This window comes from Chiloscyllium plagiosum, unplaced genomic scaffold (genome assembly GCF_037043375.1).
Source record: "Chiloscyllium plagiosum isolate Xiang-an unplaced genomic scaffold, Cpla_swu_hap1 HiC_scaffold_35, whole genome shotgun sequence".
NCBI classification, from domain to species: Eukaryota; Metazoa; Chordata; class Chondrichthyes; order Orectolobiformes; family Hemiscylliidae; genus Chiloscyllium; species Chiloscyllium plagiosum.
The window spans coordinates 16,545,474-16,562,429 of record NW_028270173.1 but is presented as its reverse complement, the minus strand read 5'-3'; the positions used below and the strand labels follow the sequence as shown (position 1 = coordinate 16,562,429).

Here is a 16,956-nt window from a genome sequence, read left to right as displayed (position 1 = left end):
GGTGCTGGAAAAGCACTGCGGGGCAGGCAGCATCCGAGGACCAGCAAAATCGACCTCTCGGGCAGGAGTCCTTCATCAGGAAGGGTACTGTCATATATCCAAACATCTTCTGCTGCTTCATCAGTGACCTTCCTTCTGTCATATAGTCAGAAGTGTGCATTTTTGTTCACGATTGCATAATGATAGCACCACTGACAACTCCTCAGATACTGAAGCAGACCATACTAGGTTCAAATCCAGAAAGCCAATGCCCTCTGACGAACGCAATCGTCTTTCTTTGTGCTAGATGTGACTCCAACCAGTGGATAAACAAAGATTGTAAACCTACTCAGTTCTTCACAACAGAGCGTCATTGATGTTCTCGCATTCAATATCTTTGAATAATGAGTGGCACAGACAGAGTCAATAGCCGGAGTCATAGTTTGAAGATATTAGGAGGAAAGTATCAAGGAGACGTCAGAGGTAGGATCTTTACGCAGAGAGTTGCGAATGCATGGAATGGGTTGCCAGCTGTGGTGGTGGAAGCAGAGTCATTGGGGTCATTTAAGGAACTGCTGGACGTGTACATGGAGAGCAGTGAGTTGAGGGTTGCGTAGGTTACATTACATTAGGATGAAACCTCGGCACAACATCGTGGGCCAAAGGGCCTGTTCTGTGCTGTACTTTTCTATGTTCTATGTTCTATTTGAGGCTGGATTGGAGAAATAGTTGGTATGTTTCCAAAACCAAGGGATGTGCAGGAAAGTGAAGTTGATCATTAACGATGGCATGCAGGCTTGATCTGTGGGCTCTTTCTATCACCATCTCTATGTTCTTGTGTTTATAAATATGAGTCGTGCTGATTGTGTGCACGTAACACGTTAATGTTATAATTCAAGTAGAACTCATTTGCTTTTTAAGAATAGCGTTCTCCACTTGGTCAGGAACCATCTAGGCAAACTATAATTTGCACGTAATAATTTTGAGCCTCGAATCCTAGTTGTATTATTTACTTTATATATTTTGAAATAAAAATCAGTGTTCAGATCAAATCAAACCAGTCAAACAAAGAGCACTTCATTGCGATTTTCCTACTTGGTTTCTCGCTATATCAGCAATGGAGAAAGTCAGGGCTGCAGATGCTGGAGATTGGAGTCAGTTTGCTGCACCACTGTGCAGAATATCAACAATACCGGTTAAGTTTTCTGCTGGAGTTCAAAGTGTAGTAAAGTTCTCGCGCACGTTGTTCGCCGGCGCATTGGTGGTTCAGTGGTAGAATTCTCGCCTGCCACGCGGGAGGCCCGGGTTCGATTCCCGGCCAATGCATTGCCGCTCCCTTTATTTCGAATGCTGCACGGCATAACCGAGTTCAGCCCGATGCAAAGTCTGTTTCGCCTGGCTGCAGACTCACCGATGTCCTGCTGCGCGCGCGGTTAACAGACATGTGTTCACTCCTCGTGTGGGATCGGATAGAAATCTCCGCGCTGCAGGCTCCATTTTTGAGCATTTTCATGACGGAATCCATAAGTTTCTGGAAACTAATGGCATTAAGTAAAATCGACATAGTGAGATGACCGGCCGTGATCCCAGAATGATGGGCCAGACTGCATACGCCGAATGAGATTAGAGTGGTGCTGGAAAAGCACTGCGGGGCAGGCAGCATCCGAGGACCAGCAAAACCGACTTCTCGGGCAGGAGGCCTTCATCAGGAAGGGTACTGTCATATATCCAAACATCTTCTGCTGCTTCATCAGTGACCTTCCTTCTGTCATATAGTCAGAAGTGTGCATTTTTGTTCACGATTGCATAATGATAGCACCACTGACAACTCCTCAGATACTGAAGCAGACCATACTAGGTTCAAATCCAGAAAGCCAATGCCCTCTGACGAACGCAATCGTCTTTCTTTGTGCTAGATGTGACTCCAACCAGTGGATAAACAAAGATTGTAAACCTACTCAGTTCTTCACAACAGAGCGTCATTGATGTTCTCGCATTCAATATCTTTGAATAATGAGTGGCACAGACAGAGTCAATAGCCGGAGTCATAGTTTGAAGATATTAGGAGGAAAGTATCAAGGAGACGTCAGAGGTAGGATCTTTACGCAGAGAGTTGCGAATGCATGGAATGGGTTGCCAGCTGTGGTGGTGGAAGCAGAGTCATTGGGGTCATTTAAGGAACTGCTGGACGTGTACATGGAGAGCAGTGAGTTGAGGGTTGCGTAGGTTACATTACATTAGGATGAAACCTCGGCACAACATCGTGGGCCAAAGGGCCTGTTCTGTGCTGTACTTTTCTATGTTCTATGTTCTATTTGAGGCTGGATTGGAGAAATAGTTGGTATGTTTCCAAAACCAAGGGATGTGCAGGAAAGTGAAGTTGATCATTAACGATGGCATGCAGGCTTGATCTGTGGGCTCTTTCTATCACCATCTCTATGTTCTTGTGTTTATAAATATGAGTCGTGCTGATTGTGTGCACGTAACACGTTAATGTTATAATTCAAGTAGAACTCATTTCCTTTTTAAGAATAGCGTTCTCCACTTGGTCAGGAACCATCTAGGCAAACTATAATTTGCACGTAATAATTTTGAGCCTCGAATCCTAGTTGTATTATTTACTTTATATATTTTGAAATAAAAATCAGTGTTCAGATCAAATCAAACCAGTCAAACAAAGAGCGCTTCATTGCGATTTTCCTACTTGGTTTCTCGCTATATCAGCAATGGAGAAAGTCAGGGCTGCAGATGCTGGAGATTGGAGTCAGTTTGCTGTACCACTGTGCAGAATATCAACAATACCGGTAAAGTTTTCTGCTGGAGTTCAAAGTGTAGTAAAGTTCTCGCGCACTTTGTCCGCCGGCGCATTGGTGGTTCAGTGGTAGAATTCTCGCCTGCCACGCGGGAGGCCCGGGTTCGGTTCCCGGCCAATGCATTGCCGCTCCCTTTATTTCGAATGCTGCACGGCATAACCGAGTTCAGCCCGATGCAAAGTCTGTTTCGCCTGGCTGCAGACTCACCGATGTCCTGCTGCGCGCGCGGTTAACAGACATGTGTTCACTCCTCGTGTGGGATCGGATAGAAATCTCCGCCCCACACTGCGCTGCAGGCTCCATTTTTGAGCATTTTCATGACGGAATCCATAAGTTTCTGGAAACTAATGGCATTAAGTAAAATCGACATAGTGAGATGACCGGCCGTGATCCCAGAATGATGGGCCAGACTGCATACGCCGAATGAGATTAGAGTGGTGCTGGAAAAGCACTGCGGGGCAGGCAGCATCCGAGGACCAGCAAAACCGACTTCTCGGGCAGGAGGCCTTCATCAGGAAGGGTACTGTCATATATCCAAACATCTTCTGCTGCTTCATCAGTGACCTTCCTTCTGTCATATAGTCAGAAGTGTGCATTTTTGTTCACGATTGCATAATGATAGCACCACTGACAACTCCTCAGATACTGAAGCAGACCATACTAGGTTCAAATCCAGAAAGCCAATGCCCTCTGACGAACGCAATCGTCTTTCTTTGTGCTAGATGTGACTCCAACCAGTGGATAAACAAAGATTGTAAACCTACTCAGTTCTTCACAACAGAGCGTCATTGATGTTCTCGCATTCAATATCTTTGAATAATGAGTGGCACAGACAGAGTCAATAGCCGGAGTCATAGTTTGAAGATATTAGGAGGAAAGTATCAAGGAGACGTCAGAGGTAGGATCTTTACGCAGAGAGTTGCGAATGCATGGAATGGGTTGCCAGCTGTGGTGGTGGAAGCAGAGTCATTGGGGTCATTTAAGGAACTGCTGGACGTGTACATGGAGAGCAGTGAGTTGAGGGTTGCATAGGTTACATTACATTAGGATGAAACCTCGGCACAACATCGTGGGCCAAAGGGCCTGTTCTGTGCTGTACTTTTCTATGTTCTATGTTCTATTTGAGGCTGGATTGGAGAAATAGTTGGTATGTTTCCAAAACCAAGGGATGTGCAGGAAAGTGAAGTTGATCATTAACGATGGCATGCAGGCTTGATCTGTGGGCTCTTTCTATCACCATCTCTATGTTCTTGTGTTTATAAATATGAGTCGTGCTGATTGTGTGCACGTAACACGTTAATGTTATAATTCAAGTAGAACTCATTTGCTTTTTAAGAATAGCGTTCTCCACTTGGTCAGGAACCATCTAGGCAAACTATAATTTGCACGTAATAATTTTGAGCCTCGAATCCTAGTTGTATTATTTACTTTATATATTTTGAAATAAAAATCAGTGTTCAGATCAAATCAAACCAGTCAAACAAAGAGCACTTCATTGCGATTTTCCTACTTGGTTTCTCGCTATATCAGCAATGGAGAAAGTCAGGGCTGCAGATGCTGGAGATTGGAGTCAGTTTGCTGCACCACTGTGCAGAATATCAACAATACCGGTTAAGTTTTCTGCTGGAGTTCAAAGTGTAGTAAAGTTCTCGCGCACGTTGTTCGCCGGCGCATTGGTGGTTCAGTGGTAGAATTCTCGCCTGCCACGCGGGAGGCCCGGGTTCGATTCCCGGCCAATGCATTGCCGCTCCCTTTATTTCGAATGCTGCACGGCATAACCGAGTTCAGCCCGATGCAAAGTCTGTTTCGCCTGGCTGCAGACTCACCGATGTCCTGCTGCGCGCGCGGTTAACAGACATGTGTTCACTCCTCGTGTGGGATCGGATAGAAATCTCCGCCCCACACTGCGCTGCAGGCTCCATTTTTGAGCATTTTCATGACGGAATCCATAAGTTTCTGGAAACTAATGGCATTAAGTAAAATCGACATAGTGAGATGACCGGCCGTGATCCCAGAATGATGGGCCAGACTGCATACGCCGAATGAGATTAGAGTGGTGCTGGAAAAGCACTGCGGGGCAGGCAGCATCCGAGGACCAGCAAAACCGACTTCTCGGGCAGGAGGCCTTCATCAGGAAGGGTACTGTCATATATCCAAACATCTTCTGCTGCTTCATCAGTGACCTTCCTTCTGTCATATAGTCAGAAGTGTGCATTTTTGTTCACGATTGCATAATGATAGCACCACTGACAACTCCTCAGATACTGAAGCAGACCATACTAGGTTCAAATCCAGAAAGCCAATGCCCTCTGACGAACGCAATCGTCTTTCTTTGTGCTAGATGTGACTCCAACCAGTGGATAAACAAAGATTGTAAACCTACTCAGTTCTTCACAACAGAGCGTCATTGATGTTCTCGCATTCAATATCTTTGAATAATGAGTGGCACAGACAGAGTCAATAGCCGGAGTCATAGTTTGAAGATATTAGGAGGAAAGTATCAAGGAGACGTCAGAGGTAGGATCTTTACGCAGAGAGTTGCGAATGCATGGAATGGGTTGCCAGCTGTGGTGGTGGAAGCAGAGTCATTGGGGTCATTTAAGGAACTGCTGGACGTGTACATGGAGAGCAGTGAGTTGAGGGTTGCGTAGGTTACATTACATTAGGATGAAACCTCGGCACAACATCGTGGGCCAAAGGGCCTGTTCTGTGCTGTACTTTTCTATGTTCTATGTTCTATTTGAGGCTGGATTGGAGAAATAGTTGGTATGTTTCCAAAACCAAGGGATGTGCAGGAAAGTGAAGTTGATCATTAACGATGGCATGCAGGCTTGATCTGTGGGCTCTTTCTATCACCATCTCTATGTTCTTGTGTTTATAAATATGAGTCGTGCTGATTGTGTGCACGTAACACGTTAATGTTATAATTCAAGTAGAACTCATTTCCTTTTTAAGAATAGCGTTCTCCACTTGGTCAGGAACCATCTAGGCAAACTATAATTTGCACGTAATAATTTTGAGCCTCGAATCCTAGTTGTATTATTTACTTTATATATTTTGAAATAAAAATCAGTGTTCAGATCAAATCAAACCAGTCAAACAAAGAGCGCTTCATTGCGATTTTCCTACTTGGTTTCTCGCTATATCAGCAATGGAGAAAGTCAGGGCTGCAGATGCTGGAGATTGGAGTCAGTTTGCTGCACCACTGTGCAGAATATCAACAATACCGGTTAAGTTTTCTGCTGGAGTTCAAAGTGTAGTAAAGTTCTCGCGCCCGTTGTCCGCCGGCGCATTGGTGGTTCAGTGGTAGAATTCTCGCCTGCCACGCGGGAGGCCCGGGTTCGATTCCCGGCCAATGCATTGCCGCTCCCTTTATTTCGAATGCTGCACGGCATAACCGAGTTCAGCCCGATGCAAAGTCTGTTTCGCCTGGCTGCAGACTCACCGATGTCCTGCTGCGCGCGCGGTTAACAGACATGTGTTCACTCCACGTGTGGGATCGGATAGAAATCTCCGCCCCACCCTGCGCTGCAGGCTCCATTTTTGAGCATTTTCATGACGGAATCCATAGGTTTCTGGAAACTAATGGCATTAAGTAAAATCGACATAGTGAGATGACCGGCCGTGATCCCAGAATGATGGGCCAGACTGCATACGCCGAATGAGATTAGAGTGGTGCTGGAAAAGCACTGCGGGGCAGGCAGCATCCGAGGACCAGCAAAATCGACCTCTCGGGCAGGAGTCCTTCATCAGGAAGGGTACTGTCATATATCCAAACATCTTCTGCTGCTTCATCAGTGACCTTCCTTCTGTCATATAGTCAGAAGTGTGCATTTTTGTTCACGATTGCATAATGATAGCACCACTGACAACTCCTCAGATACTGAAGCAGACCATACTAGGTTCAAATCCAGAAAGCCAATGCCCTCTGACGAACGCAATCGTCTTTCTTTGTGCTAGATGTGACTCCAACCAGTGGATAAACAAAGATTGTAAACCTACTCAGTTCTTCACAACAGAGCGTCATTGATGTTCTCGCATTCAATATCTTTGAATAATGAGTGGCACAGACAGAGTCAATAGCCGGAGTCATAGTTTGAAGATATTAGGAGGAAAGTATCAAGGAGACGTCAGAGGTAGGATCTTTACGCAGAGAGTTGCGAATGCATGGAATGGGTTGCCAGCTGTGGTGGTGGAAGCAGAGTCATTGGGGTCATTTAAGGAACTGCTGGACGTGTACATGGAGAGCAGTGAGTTGAGGGTTGCGTAGGTTACATTACATTAGGATGAAACCTCGGCACAACATCGTGGGCCAAAGGGCCTGTTCTGTGCTGTACTTTTCTATGTTCTATGTTCTATTTGAGGCTGGATTGGAGAAATAGTTGGTATGTTTCCAAAACCAAGGGATGTGCAGGAAAGTGAAGTTGATCATTAACGATGGCATGCAGGCTTGATCTGTGGGCTCTTTCTATCACCATCTCTATGTTCTTGTGTTTATAAATATGAGTCGTGCTGATTGTGTGCACGTAACACGTTAATGTTATAATTCAAGTAGAACTCATTTCCTTTTTAAGAATAGCGTTCTCCACTTGGTCAGGAACCATCTAGGCAAACTATAATTTGCACGTAATAATTTTGAGCCTCGAATCCTAGTTGTATTATTTACTTTATATATTTTGAAATAAAAATCAGTGTTCAGATCAAATCAAACCAGTCAAACAAAGAGCACTTCATTGCGATTTTCCTACTTGGTTTCTCGCTATATCAGCAATGGAGAAAGTCAGGGCTGCAGATGCTGGAGATTGGAGTCAGTTTGCTGCACCACTGTGCAGAATATCAACAATACCGGTTAAGTTTTCTGCTGGAGTTCAAAGTGTAGTAAAGTTCTCGCGCACGTTGTCTGCCGGCGCATTGGTGGTTCCGTGGTAGAATTCTCGCCTGCCACGCGGGAGGCCCGGGTTCGATTCCCGGCCAATGCATTGCCGCTCCCTTTATTTCGAATGCTGCACGGCATAACCGAGTTCAGCCCGATGCAAAGTCTGTTTCGCCTGGCTGCAGACTCACCGATGTCCTGCTGCGCGCGCGGTTAACAGACATGTGTTCACTCCTCGTGTGGGATCGGATAGAAATCTCCGCCCCACCCTGCGCTGCAGGCTCCATTTTTGAGCATTTTCATGACGGAATCCATAGGTTTCTGGAAACTAATGGCATTAAGTAAAATCGACATAGTGAGATGACCGGCCGTGATCCCAGAATGATGGGCCAGACTGCATACGCCGAATGAGATTAGAGTGGTGCTGGAAAAGCACTGCGGGGCAGGCAGCATCCGAGGACCAGCAAAATCGACCTCTCGGGCAGGAGTCCTTCATCAGGAAGGGTACTGTCATATATCCAAACATCTTCTGCTGCTTCATCAGTGACCTTCCTTCTGTCATATAGTCAGAAGTGTGCATTTTTGTTCACGATTGCATAATGATAGCACCACTGACAACTCCTCAGATACTGAAGCAGACCATACTAGGTTCAAATCCAGAAAGCCAATGCCCTCTGACGAACGCAATCGTCTTTCTTTGTGCTAGATGTGACTCCAACCAGTGGATAAACAAAGATTGTAAACCTACTCAGTTCTTCACAACAGAGCGTCATTGATGTTCTCGCATTCAATATCTTTGGATAATGAATGGCACAGACAGAGTCAATAGCCGGAGTCATAGTTTGAAGATATTAGGAGGAAAGTATCAAGGAGACGTCAGAGGTAGGATCTTTACGCAGAGAGTTGCGAATGCATGGAATGGGTTGCCAGCTGTGGTGGTGGAAGCAGAGTCATTGGGGTCATTTAAGGAACTGCTGGACGTGTACATGGAGAGCAGTGAGTTGAGGGTTGCGTAGGTTACATTACATTAGGATGAAACCTCGGCACAACATCGTGGGCCAAAGGGCCTGTTCTGTGCTGTACTTTTCTATGTTCTATGTTCTATTTGAGGCTGGATTGGAGAAATAGTTGGTATGTTTCCAAAACCAAGGGATGTGCAGGAAAGTGAAGTTGATCATTAACGATGGCATGCAGGCTTGATCTGTGGGCTCTTTCTATCACCATCTCTATGTTCTTGTGTTTATAAATATGAGTCGTGCTGATTGTGTGCACGTAACACGTTAATGTTATAATTCAAGTAGAACTCATTTCCTTTTTAAGAATAGCGTTCTCCACTTGGTCAGGAACCATCTAGGCAAACTATAATTTGCACGTAATAATTTTGAGCCTCGAATCCTAGTTGTATTATTTACTTTATATATTTTGAAATAAAAATCAGTGTTCAGATCAAATCAAACCAGTCAAACAAAGAGCACTTCATTGCGATTTTCCTACTTGGTTTCTCGCTATATCAGCAATGGAGAAAGTCAGGGCTGCAGATGCTGGAGATTGGAGTCAGTTTGCTGCACCACTGTGCAGAATATCAACAATACCGGTTAAGTTTTCTGCTGGAGTTCAAAGTGTAGTAAAGTTCTCGCGCACGTTGTCTGCCGGCGCATTGGTGGTTCCGTGGTAGAATTCTCGCCTGCCACGCGGGAGGCCCGGGTTCGATTCCCGGCCAATGCATTGCCGCTCCCTTTATTTCGAATGCTGCACGGCATAACCGAGTTCAGCCCGATGCAAAGTCTGTTTCGCCTGGCTGCAGACTCACCGATGTCCTGCTGCGCGCGCGGTTAACAGACATGTGTTCACTCCTCGTGTGGGATCGGATAGAAATCTCCGCCCCACCCTGCGCTGCAGGCTCCATTTTTGAGCATTTTCATGACGGAATCCATAGGTTTCTGGAAACTAATGGCATTAAGTAAAATCGACATAGTGAGATGACCGGCCGTGATCCCAGAATGATGGGCCAGACTGCATACGCCGAATGAGATTAGAGTGGTGCTGGAAAAGCACTGCGGGGCAGGCAGCATCCGAGGACCAGCAAAATCGACCTCTCGGGCAGGAGTCCTTCATCAGGAAGGGTACTGTCATATATCCAAACATCTTCTGCTGCTTCATCAGTGACCTTCCTTCTGTCATATAGTCAGAAGTGTGCATTTTTGTTCACGATTGCATAATGATAGCACCACTGACAACTCCTCAGATACTGAAGCAGACCATACTAGGTTCAAATCCAGAAAGCCAATGCCCTCTGACGAACGCAATCGTCTTTCTTTGTGCTAGATGTGACTCCAACCAGTGGATAAACAAAGATTGTAAACCTACTCAGTTCTTCACAACAGAGCGTCATTGATGTTCTCGCATTCAATATCTTTGGATAATGAATGGCACAGACAGAGTCAATAGCCGGAGTCATAGTTTGAAGATATTAGGAGGAAAGTATCAAGGAGACGTCAGAGGTAGGATCTTTACGCAGAGAGTTGCGAATGCATGGAATGGGTTGCCAGCTGTGGTGGTGGAAGCAGAGTCATTGGGGTCATTTAAGGAACTGCTGGACGTGTACATGGAGAGCAGTGAGTTGAGGGTTGCGTAGGTTACATTACATTAGGATGAAACCTCGGCACAACATCGTGGGCCAAAGGGCCTGTTCTGTGCTGTACTTTTCTATGTTCTATGTTCTATTTGAGGCTGGATTGGAGAAATAGTTGGTATGTTTCCAAAACCAAGGGATGTGCAGGAAAGTGAAGTTGATCATTAACGATGGCATGCAGGCTTGATCTGTGGGCTCTTTCTATCACCATCTCTATGTTCTTGTGTTTATAAATATGAGTCGTGCTGATTGTGTGCACGTAACACGTTAATGTTATAATTCAAGTAGAACTCATTTGCTTTTTAAGAATAGCGTTCTCCACTTGGTCAGGAACCATCTAGGCAAACTATAATTTGCACGTAATAATTTTGAGCCTCGAATCCTAGTTGTATTATTTACTTTATATATTTTGAAATAAAAATCAGTGTTCAGATCAAATCAAACCAGTCAAACAAAGAGCACTTCATTGCGATTTTCCTACTTGGTTTCTCGCTATATCAGCAATGGAGAAAGTCAGGGCTGCAGATGCTGGAGATTGGAGTCAGTTTGCTGCACCACTGTGCAGAATATCAACAATACCGGTTAAGTTTTCTGCTGGAGTTCAAAGTGTAGTAAAGTTCTCGCGCACGTTGTTCGCCGGCGCATTGGTGGTTCAGTGGTAGAATTCTCGCCTGCCACGCGGGAGGCCCGGGTTCGATTCCCGGCCAATGCATTGCCGCTCCCTTTATTTCGAATGCTGCACGGCATAACCGAGTTCAGCCCGATGCAAAGTCTGTTTCGCCTGGCTGCAGACTCACCGATGTCCTGCTGCGCGCGCGGTTAACAGACATGTGTTCACTCCTCGTGTGGGATCGGATAGAAATCTCCGCCCCACACTGCGCTGCAGGCTCCATTTTTGAGCATTTTCATGACGGAATCCATAAGTTTCTGGAAACTAATGGCATTAAGTAAAATCGACATAGTGAGATGACCGGCCGTGATCCCAGAATGATGTGCCAGACTGCATACGCCGAATGAGATTAGAGTGGTGCTGGAAAAGCACTGCGGGGCAGGCAGCATCCGAGGACCAGCAAAACCGACTTCTCGGGCAGGAGGCCTTCATCAGGAAGGGTACTGTCATATATCCAAACATCTTCTGCTGCTTCATCAGTGACCTTCCTTCTGTCATATAGTCAGAAGTGTGCATTTTTGTTCACGATTGCATAATGATAGCACCACTGACAACTCCTCAGATACTGAAGCAGACCATACTAGGTTCAAATCCAGAAAGCCAATGCCCTCTGACGAACGCAATCGTCTTTCTTTGTGCTAGATGTGACTCCAACCAGTGGATAAACAAAGATTGTAAACCTACTCAGTTCTTCACAACAGAGCGTCATTGATGTTCTCGCATTCAATATCTTTGAATAATGAGTGGCACAGACAGAGTCAATAGCCGGAGTCATAGTTTGAAGATATTAGGAGGAAAGTATCAAGGAGACGTCAGAGGTAGGATCTTTACGCAGAGAGTTGCGAATGCATGGAATGGGTTGCCAGCTGTGGTGGTGGAAGCAGAGTCATTGGGGTCATTTAAGGAACTGCTGGACGTGTACATGGAGAGCAGTGAGTTGAGGGTTGCGTAGGTTACATTACATTAGGATGAAACCTCGGCACAACATCGTGGGCCAAAGGGCCTGTTCTGTGCTGTACTTTTCTATGTTCTATGTTCTATTTGAGGCTGGATTGGAGAAATAGTTGGTATGTTTCCAAAACCAAGGGATGTGCAGGAAAGTGAAGTTGATCATTAACGATGGCATGCAGGCTTGATCTGTGGGCTCTTTCTATCACCATCTCTATGTTCTTGTGTTTATAAATATGAGTCGTGCTGATTGTGTGCACGTAACACGTTAATGTTATAATTCAAGTAGAACTCATTTCCTTTTTAAGAATAGCGTTCTCCACTTGGTCAGGAACCATCTAGGCAAACTATAATTTGCACGTAATAATTTTGAGCCTCGAATCCTAGTTGTATTATTTACTTTATATATTTTGAAATAAAAATCAGTGTTCAGATCAAATCAAACCAGTCAAACAAAGAGCGCTTCATTGCGATTTTCCTACTTGGTTTCTCGCTATATCAGCAATGGAGAAAGTCAGGGCTGCAGATGCTGGAGATTGGAGTCAGTTTGCTGCACCACTGTGCAGAATATCAACAATACCGGTTAAGTTTTCTGCTGGAGTTCAAAGTGTAGTAAAGTTCTCGCGCCCGTTGTCCACCGGCGCATTGGTGGTTCAGTGGTAGAATTCTCGCCTGCCACGCGGGAGGCCCGGGTTCGATTCCCGGCCAATGCATTGCCGCTCCCTTTATTTCGAATGCTGCACGGCATAACCGAGTTCAGCCCGATGCAAAGTCTGTTTCGCCTGGCTGCAGACTCACCGATGTCCTGCTGCGCGCGCGGTTAACAGACATGTGTTCACTCCTCGTGTGGGATCGGATAGAAATCTCCGCCCCACCCTGCGCTGCAGGCTCCATTTTTGAGCATTTTCATGACGGAATCCATAGGTTTCTGGAAACTAATGGCATTAAGTAAAATCGACATAGTGAGATGACCGGCCGTGATCCCAGAATGATGGGCCAGACTGCATACGCCGAATGAGATTAGAGTGGTGCTGGAAAAGCACTGCGGGGCAGGCAGCATCCGAGGACCAGCAAAATCGACCTCTCGGGCAGGAGTCCTTCATCAGGAAGGGTACTGTCATATATCCAAACATCTTCTGCTGCTTCATCAGTGACCTTCCTTCTGTCATATAGTCAGAAGTGTGCATTTTTGTTCACGATTGCATAATGATAGCACCACTGACAACTCCTCAGATACTGAAGCAGACCATACTAGGTTCAAATCCAGAAAGCCAATGCCCTCTGACGAACGCAATCGTCTTTCTTTGTGCTAGATGTGACTCCAACCAGTGGATAAACAAAGATTGTAAACCTACTCAGTTCTTCACAACAGAGCGTCATTGATGTTCTCGCATTCAATATCTTTGGATAATGAGTGGCACAGACAGAGTCAATAGCCGGAGTCATAGTTTGAAGATATTAGGAGGAAAGTATCAAGGAGACGTCAGAGGTAGGATCTTTACGCAGAGAGTTGCGAATGCATGGAATGGGTTGCCAGCTGTGGTGGTGGAAGCAGAGTCATTGGGGTCATTTAAGGAACTGCTGGACGTGTACATGGAGAGCAGTGAGTTGAGGGTTGCATAGGTTACATTACATTAGGATGAAACCTCGGCACAACATCGTGGGCCAAAGGGCCTGTTCTGTGCTGTACTTTTCTATGTTCTATGTTCTATTTGAGGCTGGATTGGAGAAATAGTTGGTATGTTTCCAAAACCAAGGGATGTGCAGGAAAGTGAAGTTGATCATTAACGATGGCATGCAGGCTTGATCTGTGGGCTCTTTCTATCACCATCTCTATGTTCTTGTGTTTATAAATATGAGTCGTGCTGATTGTGTGCACGTAACACGTTAATGTTATAATTCAAGTAGAACTCATTTGCTTTTTAAGAATAGCGTTCTCCACTTGGTCAGGAACCATCTAGGCAAACTATAATTTGCACGTAATAATTTTGAGCCTCGAATCCTAGTTGTATTATTTACTTTATATATTTTGAAATAAAAATCAGTGTTCAGATCAAATCAAACCAGTCAAACAAAGAGCACTTCATTGCGATTTTCCTACTTGGTTTCTCGCTATATCAGCAATGGAGAAAGTCAGGGCTGCAGATGCTGGAGATTGGAGTCAGTTTGCTGCACCACTGTGCAGAATATCAACAATACCGGTTAAGTTTTCTGCTGGAGTTCAAAGTGTAGTAAAGTTCTCGCGCACGTTGTCCGCCGGCGCATTGGTGGTTCAGTGGTAGAATTCTCGCCTGCCACGCGGGAGGCCCGGGTTCGATTCCCGGCCAATGCATTGCCGCTCCCTTTATTTCGAATGCTGCACGGCATAACCGAGTTCAGCCCGATGCAAAGTCTGTTTCGCCTGGCTGCAGACTCACCGATGTCCTGCTGCGCGCGCGGTTAACAGACATGTGTTCACTCCACGTGTGGGATCGGATAGAAATCTCCGCCCCACCCTGCGCTGCAGGCTCCATTTTTGAGCATTTTCATGACGGAATCCATAGGTTTCTGGAAACTAATGGCATTAAGTAAAATCGACATAGTGAGATGACCGGCCGTGATCCCAGAATGATGGGCCAGACTGCATACGCCGAATGAGATTAGAGTGGTGCTGGAAAAGCACTGCGGGGCAGGCAGCATCCGAGGACCAGCAAAATCGACCTCTCGGGCAGGAGTCCTTCATCAGGAAGGGTACTGTCATATATCCAAACATCTTCTGCTGCTTCATCAGTGACCTTCCTTCTGTCATATAGTCAGAAGTGTGCATTTTTGTTCACGATTGCATAATGATAGCACCACTGACAACTCCTCAGATACTGAAGCAGACCATACTAGGTTCAAATCCAGAAAGCCAATGCCCTCTGACGAACGCAATCGTCTTTCTTTGTGCTAGATGTGACTCCAACCAGTGGATAAACAAAGATTGTAAACCTACTCAGTTCTTCACAACAGAGCGTCATTGATGTTCTCGCATTCAATATCTTTGAATAATGAGTGGCACAGACAGAGTCAATAGCCGGAGTCATAGTTTGAAGATATTAGGAGGAAAGTATCAAGGAGACGTCAGAGGTAGGATCTTTACGCAGAGAGTTGCGAATGCATGGAATGGGTTGCCAGCTGTGGTGGTGGAAGCAGAGTCATTGGGGTCATTTAAGGAACTGCTGGACGTGTACATGGAGAGCAGTGAGTTGAGGGTTGCGTAGGTTACATTACATTAGGATGAAACCTCGGCACAACATCGTGGGCCAAAGGGCCTGTTCTGTGCTGTACTTTTCTATGTTCTATGTTCTATTTGAGGCTGGATTGGAGAAATAGTTGGTATGTTTCCAAAACCAAGGGATGTGCAGGAAAGTGAAGTTGATCATTAACGATGGCATGCAGGCTTGATCTGTGGGCTCTTTCTATCACCATCTCTATGTTCTTGTGTTTATAAATATGAGTCGTGCTGATTGTGTGCACGTAACACGTTAATGTTATAATTCAAGTAGAACTCATTTCCTTTTTAAGAATAGCGTTCTCCACTTGGTCAGGAACCATCTAGGCAAACTATAATTTGCACGTAATAATTTTGAGCCTCGAATCCTAGTTGTATTATTTACTTTATATATTTTGAAATAAAAATCAGTGTTCAGATCAAATCAAACCAGTCAAACAAAGAGCACTTCATTGCGATTTTCCTACTTGGTTTCTCGCTATATCAGCAATGGAGAAAGTCAGGGCTGCAGATGCTGGAGATTGGAGTCAGTTTGCTGCACCACTGTGCAGAATATCAACAATACCGGTTAAGTTTTCTGCTGGAGTTCAAAGTGTAGTAAAGTTCTCGCGCACGTTGTCTGCCGGCGCATTGGTGGTTCCGTGGTAGAATTCTCGCCTGCCACGCGGGAGGCCCGGGTTCGATTCCCGGCCAATGCATTGCCGCTCCCTTTATTTCGAATGCTGCACGGCATAACCGAGTTCAGCCCGATGCAAAGTCTGTTTCGCCTGGCTGCAGACTCACCGATGTCCTGCTGCGCGCGCGGTTAACAGACATGTGTTCACTCCTCGTGTGGGATCGGATAGAAATCTCCGCCCCACCCTGCGCTGCAGGCTCCATTTTTGAGCATTTTCATGACGGAATCCATAGGTTTCTGGAAACTAATGGCATTAAGTAAAATCGACATAGTGAGATGACCGGCCGTGATCCCAGAATGATGGGCCAGACTGCATACGCCGAATGAGATTAGAGTGGTGCTGGAAAAGCACTGCGGGGCAGGCAGCATCCGAGGACCAGCAAAATCGACCTCTCGGGCAGGAGTCCTTCATCAGGAAGGGTACTGTCATATATCCAAACATCTTCTGCTGCTTCATCAGTGACCTTCCTTCTGTCATATAGTCAGAAGTGTGCATTTTTGTTCACGATTGCATAATGATAGCACCACTGACAACTCCTCAGATACTGAAGCAGACCATACTAGGTTCAAATCCAGAAAGCCAATGCCCTCTGACGAACGCAATCGTCTTTCTTTGTGCTAGATGTGACTCCAACCAGTGGATAAACAAAGATTGTAAACCTACTCAGTTCTTCACAACAGAGCGTCATTGATGTTCTCGCATTCAATATCTTTGGATAATGAATGGCACAGACAGAGTCAATAGCCGGAGTCATAGTTTGAAGATATTAGGAGGAAAGTATCAAGGAGACGTCAGAGGTAGGATCTTTACGCAGAGAGTTGCGAATGCATGGAATGGGTTGCCAGCTGTGGTGGTGGAAGCAGAGTCATTGGGGTCATTTAAGGAACTGCTGGACGTGTACATGGAGAGCAGTGAGTTGAGGGTTGCGTAGGTTACATTACATTAGGATGAAACCTCGGCACAACATCGTGGGCCAAAGGGCCTGTTCTGTGCTGTACTTTTCTATGTTCTATGTTCTATTTGAGGCTGGATTGGAGAAATAGTTGGTATGTTTCCAAAACCAAGGGATGTGCAGGAAAGTGAAGTTGATCATTAACGATGGCATGCAGGC

At 45.6% G+C, this 16,956-nt stretch overlaps 7 non-coding genes across 7 annotated transcripts; all 7 read left to right on the top strand.

The window, feature by feature from the left end:
• The first annotated feature begins 1,234 nt into the window (after positions 1 to 1,234).
• On the top strand, positions 1,235 to 1,305 carry trnag-gcc (transfer RNA glycine (anticodon GCC)). Its single transcript has one exon. It is a non-coding gene; the product is annotated as a tRNA-Gly (tRNA).
• Positions 1,306 to 2,843: 1,538 nt separating this feature from the next.
• On the top strand, positions 2,844 to 2,914 carry trnag-gcc (transfer RNA glycine (anticodon GCC)). Its single transcript has one exon. It is a non-coding gene; the product is annotated as a tRNA-Gly (tRNA).
• A 1,548-nt stretch (positions 2,915 to 4,462) lies between these two features.
• On the top strand, positions 4,463 to 4,533 carry trnag-gcc (transfer RNA glycine (anticodon GCC)). The gene has a single exon. It is a non-coding gene; the product is annotated as a tRNA-Gly (tRNA).
• A 1,548-nt stretch (positions 4,534 to 6,081) lies between these two features.
• On the top strand, positions 6,082 to 6,152 carry trnag-gcc (transfer RNA glycine (anticodon GCC)). Its single transcript has one exon. It is a non-coding gene; the product is annotated as a tRNA-Gly (tRNA).
• A 4,786-nt stretch (positions 6,153 to 10,938) lies between these two features.
• trnag-gcc (transfer RNA glycine (anticodon GCC)) lies at positions 10,939 to 11,009 on the top strand. Its single transcript has one exon. It is a non-coding gene; the product is annotated as a tRNA-Gly (tRNA).
• A 1,548-nt stretch (positions 11,010 to 12,557) lies between these two features.
• Positions 12,558 to 12,628, top strand: trnag-gcc (transfer RNA glycine (anticodon GCC)). The gene has a single exon. It is a non-coding gene; the product is annotated as a tRNA-Gly (tRNA).
• A 1,548-nt stretch (positions 12,629 to 14,176) lies between these two features.
• On the top strand, positions 14,177 to 14,247 carry trnag-gcc (transfer RNA glycine (anticodon GCC)). Its single transcript has one exon. It is a non-coding gene; the product is annotated as a tRNA-Gly (tRNA).
• Positions 14,248 to 16,956: the final 2,709 nt, after the last annotated feature.